We start from the raw sequence: 7,586 nt of genomic DNA on the forward strand, positions 1-7,586 counted from the left end.
TATAGCAACATAGTATACATAGTATATAGCAACATAGTATAGTATATAGCAACATAGTATACATAGTATATAGCAACATAGTAATAGTATATAGCAACATAGGTATAGTATATAGCAACATAATATAAGTATATAGCAACATAGTATAGTATATAGCAACATAGTATAGTATATAGCAACATAGTATCATAGTATATAGCAACATAGTATAGTATATAGCACATAGTAGAGTATATAGCAACATAGTATAGTATATAGCAACATAGTATAGTATATAGCAACATAGTATAGTATAGCAACATAGTATAGTATATAGCAACATAGTATAGTATATAGCAACATAAGTATAGTATATAGCAACATAGTATAGTATATAGCAACATAGTATAGTATATAGCAACATAGTATACATAGTATATAGCAACATATAGTATAGCACTAGTATAGTATATAGCAACATAGTATAGTATATAGCAACATAGTATAGTATATAACAACATAGTATAGTATATAGCAACATAGTATACATAGTATATAGCAACATAGTATAGTATATAGCAACATAGTATAGTATATAGCAACATAGTATAGTATATAGCAACATAGTATAGTATATAGCAACATAGTATAGTATATAGCAACATAGTATAGTATATAGCAACATAGTATGAGTATATAGCAACATAGTATAGTATATAGCAACATAGTATAGTATATAGCAACATAGTATAGTATATAGCAACATAGTATAGTATATAGCAACATAGTATAGTATATAGCAACATAGTATAGTATATAGCAACATAGTATAGTATATAGCAACATAGTATAGTATATAGCAACATAGTATAGTATATAGCAACATAGTATGTATATAGCAACATAGTATAGTATATAGCAACATAGTATAGTATATAGCAACATAGTATAGTATATAGCAACATAGTATAGTATATAGCAACATAGTATAGTATATAGCAACATAGATATAGTATATAGCAACATAGTATAGTATATAGCAACATAGTATAGTATATAGCAACATAGTATAGTATATAGCAACATAGTATAGTATATAGCAACATAGTATAGTATATAGCAACATAGTATAGTATATAGCAACATAGTATAGTATATAGCAACATAGTATAGTATATAGCAACATAGTATAGTATATAGCAACATAGTATAGTATATAGCAACATAGTATAGTATTATAGCAACATAGTATAGTATATAGCAACATAGTATAGTATATAGCAACATAGTATAGTATATAGCAACATAGTATAGTATATAGCAACATAGTATAGTATATAGCAACATAGTATAGTATATAGCAACATAGTATAGTATATAGCAACATAGTATAGTATATAGCAACATAGTATAGTATATAGCAACATAGTATAGTATATAGCAACATAGTATAGTATATAGCAACATAGTATAGTATATAGCAACATAGTATAAGTATATAGCAACATAGTATAGTATATAGCAACATAGTATAGTATATAGCAACATAGTATACATAGTATATAGCAACATAGTATAGTATATAGCAACATAGTATAGTATATAGCAACATAGTATAGTATATAGCAACATAGTATAGTATATAGCAACATAGTATAGTATATAGCAACATAGTATACATAGTATATAGCAACATAGTATAGTATATAGCAACATAGTATAGTATATAGCAACATAGTATAGTATATAGCAACATAGTATAGTATATAGCAACATAGTATCATAGTATATAGCAACATAGTATAGTATATAGCAACATAGTATAGTATATAGCAACATAGTATAGTATATAGCAACAGTATATAGTATATAGCAACATAGTATAGTATATAGCAACATAGTATAGTATATAGCAACATAGTATAGTATATAGCAACATAGTATACATAGTATATAGCAACATAGTATAGTATATAGCAACATAGTATAGTATATAGCAACATAGTATACTAGTAATATAGCAACATAGTATAGTATATAGCAACATAGTATAGTATATAGCAACATAGTATACATAGTATATAGCAACATAGTATAGTATATAGCAACATAGTATACATAGTATATAGCAACATAGTATAGTATATAGCAACATAGTATAGTAGTATAGCAACATAGTATAGTATATAGCAACATAGTATACATAGTATATAGCAACATAGTATAGTATATAGCAACATAGTATAGTATATAGCAACATAGTATAGTATATAGCAACATAGTATCAGTATATAGCAACATAGTATAGTATATAGCAACATAGTACATAGTATATAGCAACATAGTATAGTATATAGCAACATAGTATAGTATATAGCAACATAGTATAGTATATAGCAACATAGTATAGTATATTAGCACATAGTTACATAGTATATAGCAACATAGTATAGTATATAGCAACATAGTATAGTATATAGCAACATAGTATAGTATATAGCAACATAGTATAGTATATAGCAACATAGTATAGTATATAGCAACATAGTATAGTATATAGCAACATAGTATACATAGTATATAGCAACATAGTATAGTATATAGCAACATAGTATAGTATATAGCAACATAGTATAGTATATAGCAACATAGTATAGTATATAGCAACATAGTATACATAGTATATAGCAACATAGTATAGTATATAGCAACATAGTATACATAGTATATAGCAACATAGTATAGTATATAGCAACATAGTATAGTATATAGCAACATAGTATAGTATATAGCAACATAGTATACATAGTATATAGCAACATAGTATAGTATATAGCAACATAGTATAGTATATAGCAACATAGTATAGTATATAGCAACATAGTATAGTATTATAGCAACATAGTATAGTATATAGCAACATAGTATAGTATATAGCAACATAGTATAGTATATAGCAACATAGTATAGTATATTAGCAACATAGTATAGTATATAGCAACATAGTATAGTATATAGCAACATAGTATAGTATATAGCAACATAGTATAGTATATAGCAACATAGTATAGTATATAGCAACATAGTATAGTATATAGCAACATAGATATAGTATATAGCAACATAGTATATAGTATATAGCAACATAGTATAGTATATAGCAACATAGTATAGTATATAGCAACATAAGTATAGTATATAGCAACATAGTATAGTATATAGCAACATAGTATAGTATATAGCAACATAGTATAGTATATAGCAACATAGTATAGTATATAGCAACATAGTATAGTATATAGCAACATAATATAGTATATAGCAACATAGTATAGTATATAGCAACATAGTATAGTATATAGCAACATAGTATAGTATATAGCAACATAGTATAGTATATAGCAACATAGTATAAAAGTAGTATATAGCAACATAGTATAGTATATAGCAACATAGTATAGTATATAGCAACATAGTATAGTATATAGCAACATAGTATAGTATATAGCAACATAGTATAGTATATAGCAACATAGTATAGTATATAGCAACATAGTATAGTTATATAGCAACATAGTATACATAGTATATAGCAACATAGTATAGTATATAGCAACATAGTATAGTATATAGCAACATAGTATAGTATATAGCAACATAGTATAGTATATAGCAACATAGTATAGTATATAGCAACATAGTATACATAGTATATAGCAACATAGTATAGTATATAGCAACATAGTATAGTATATAGCAACATAGTATAGTATATAGCAACATAGTATACATAGTATATAGCAACATAGTATAGTATATAGCAACATAGTATAGTATATAGCAACATAGTATAGTATATAGCAACATAGTATACATAGTATATAGCAACATAGTATAGTATATAGCAACATAGTATAAGTATATAAGCAACATAGTATAGTATATAGCAACATAGTATAGTATATAGCAACATAGTATAGTATAATAGCAACATAGTTATAGTATATAGCAACATAGTAAGTATATAGCAACATAGATAAGTATATAGCAACATAGTATAGTATATAGCAACATAGTAATAGTATATAGCAACATAGTATAGTATATAGCAACATAGATATAGTATATAGCAACATAGTATAGTATATAGCAACATAGTATAGTATATAGCAACATAGATAGTATATAGCAACATAGTATAGTATATAGCAACATAGTATAGTATATAGCAACATAGTATAGTATATAGCAACATAGTATAGTATATAGCAACATAGTATATATATAGCAACATAGTATAGTATATAGCAACATAGTATACATAGTATATAGCAACATCATAATATAGTATATAGCAACATAGTATAGTATATAGCAACATAGTATAGTATATAGCAACATAATATAGTATATAGCAACATAGTATAGTATATAGCAACATAGTATAGTATATAGCAACATAGTATAGTATATAGCAACATAGTATAGTATATAGCAACATAGTATAGTATATAGCAACATAGTATACATAGTATATAGCAACATGTATGTATATAGCATATATATAGCAACATAGTATAGATATATAGCAACATAGAACATAGTATAGTATATAGCAACATAGAATATAGTATATAGCAACATAGATATAAGTATATAGCAACATAGTATAGTATAGCATAGTATAGTATATAGCAACATTAGTATAGCAACTATAGTATCTAGATAGTAATAGACATAGTAGTATATAGCAACATAGTATAGTATATAGCAACATAGTATAGTATATAGCAACATAGTATAGTATATAGCAACATAGTATAGTATATAGCAACATAGTATAGTATATAGCAACATAGTATAGTATATAGCAACATAGTATACATAGTATATAGCAACATAGTATAGTATATAGCAACATAGTATAGTATATAGCAACATAGTATAGTATATAGCAACATAGTATAGTATATAGCAACATAGTATACATAGTATATAGCAACATAGTATAGTATATAGCAACATAGTATAGTATATAGCAACACAGTATAGTATATAGCAACATTGTATACATAGTATATAGCAACATAGTATAGTATATAGCAACATAGTATAGTATATAGCAACATAGTATAGTATATAGCAACATAGTATACAGAGTATATAGCAACATAGTATAGTATATAGCAACATAGTATAATATATAGCAACATAGTATAGTATATAGCAACATAGTATAGTATATAGCAACATAGTATACATAGTATAGCAACATATATAGTATATACAACATAGTATAGTATATAGCAACATAGTATAGTATATAGCAACATAATATAGTATATAGCAACATAGTATAGTATATAGCAACATAGTAGAGTATATAGCAACATAGATACATAGTATATAGCAACATAATATAGTATATAACAACATAGTATAGTATATAGCAACATAGTATAGTATATAGCAACATAGTATAGTATATAGCAACATAGTATACATAGTATATAGCAACATAGTATAGTATATAGCAACATAGTATACATAGTATATAGCAACATAGTATAGTATATAGCAACATAGTATACATAGTATATAGCAACATAGTATAGTATATAGCAACATAGTATAGTATATAACAACATAGTATAGTATATAGCAACATAGTATAGTATATAGCAACATAGTATAGTATATAGCAACATAGTATAGTATATAGCAACATAGTATAGTATATAGCAACATAGTATAGTATATAGCAACATAGTATAGTATATAGCAACATAGTATACATAGTATATAGCAACATAGTATAGTATATAGCAACATAGTATAGTATATAGCAACATAATATAGTATATAGCAACATAGTATAGTATATAGCAACATAGTATAGTATATAGCAACATAGTATAGTATATAGCAACATAATATAGTATATAGCAACATAGTAAGTATATAACAACATAGTATAGTATATAGCAACATAGTATAGTATATAGCAACATAGTATAGTATATAGCAACATAATATAGTATATAGCAACATAGTATAGTATATAGCAACATAGTATAGTATATAGCAACATAGTATAGTATATAGCAACATAATATAGTATATAGCAACATAGTATAGTATATCGCAACATAGTATAATATATAGCAACATAGTATAGTATATAGCAACATAGTATACATAGTATATAGCAACATAATATAGTATATAGCAACATAGTATAGTATATAGCAACATAGTATAGTATATAGCAACATAATATAGTATATAGCAACATAGTATAGTATATAGCAACATAGTATAGTATATAGCGACATAGTATAGTATATAGCAACATAATATAGTATATAGCAACATAGTATAGTATATAGCAACATAGTATACATAGTATATAGCAACATAGTATAATATATAGCAACATAGTATAGTATATAGCAACATAGTATAGTATATAGCAACATAGTATAGTATATAGCAACATAGTATACATAGTATATAGCAACATAGTATAGTATATAGCAACATAGTATAGTATATAGCAACATAGTATAGTATATAGCAACATAGTATAGTATATAGCAACATAGTATAGTATATAGCAACATAGTATAGTATATAGCAACATAGTATAGTATATAGCAACATAGTATACATAGTATATAGCAACATAGTATAGTATATAGCAACATAGTATAGTATATAGCAACACAGTATAGTATATAGCAACATAGTATAGTATATAGCAACATAGTATAGTATATAGCAACATAGTATACATAGTATATAGCAACATAGTATAGTATATAGCAACATAGTATAGTATATAGCAACACAGTATAGTAAATCAAATCAAATCAAAAAATGCTTTATTGGCACGTCCGAATAGGTATTTGGCATTGCCAAAGCTAGTAAAGTGTGTGTGTGTGTGGGGGGGGGGGGAGTTGGGTTGGGTGGGTGGTGGGTATGGGGGGGGGGGGTTTGGGTTATAACAGTCCATGGAGTCTCATCTTCCTCTTCGTTGGTGACTGCTATATGGGGGGGGTTGGAGGTGGGGTGGGGCAGGGCGGTTTGTTTAGGGTATAACAGTCCGTGGAGTCTCGTCTTCCTCTTCGTTGGTGGCTGCTATATGGGGAGGTGGGGGTGGGTGGGGCGGGTGTTTTGGGATAAATATAACAGTCCATGGAGTCTCATCTTCCTCTGGTTTGGTGACAGCTGGTCACGTATTGGGCAGCGATCTCCACAGTGGCCTCTTCTTCTCCCAGTAGGATGTAGAGTTTCCTCTTCTCGTCTGCAGATATGAAGTCTGGGATGTGGGCAGAGAGTCTTTGGTAGTAGACGGCCCTCACAGCTGAGTATTTGGTGCAGTGTAGCAGGAAGTGGGTCTCGTCTTCTAGGACCCCCTGGTCACAGTGCTGGCACAGTCTCTTCTCCCGTGGCTTGTACGTCTGCCTGTATCGCCCCGTCTCTATCTCTAGGTTGTGGGCGCTCAGTCTGTACCGACTCAGGGTCTGTCTGTGCTTGGGGTGGCGTATTCTCTCCAGGTAGGTGGCCATGGTGTAGTCCCTTTGTAGGGATTGGTACACGGTGAG

Source organism: Leptodactylus fuscus, chromosome 8 (genome assembly GCF_031893055.1).
Source record: "Leptodactylus fuscus isolate aLepFus1 chromosome 8, aLepFus1.hap2, whole genome shotgun sequence".
Classification (NCBI taxonomy): domain Eukaryota; kingdom Metazoa; phylum Chordata; class Amphibia; order Anura; family Leptodactylidae; genus Leptodactylus; species Leptodactylus fuscus.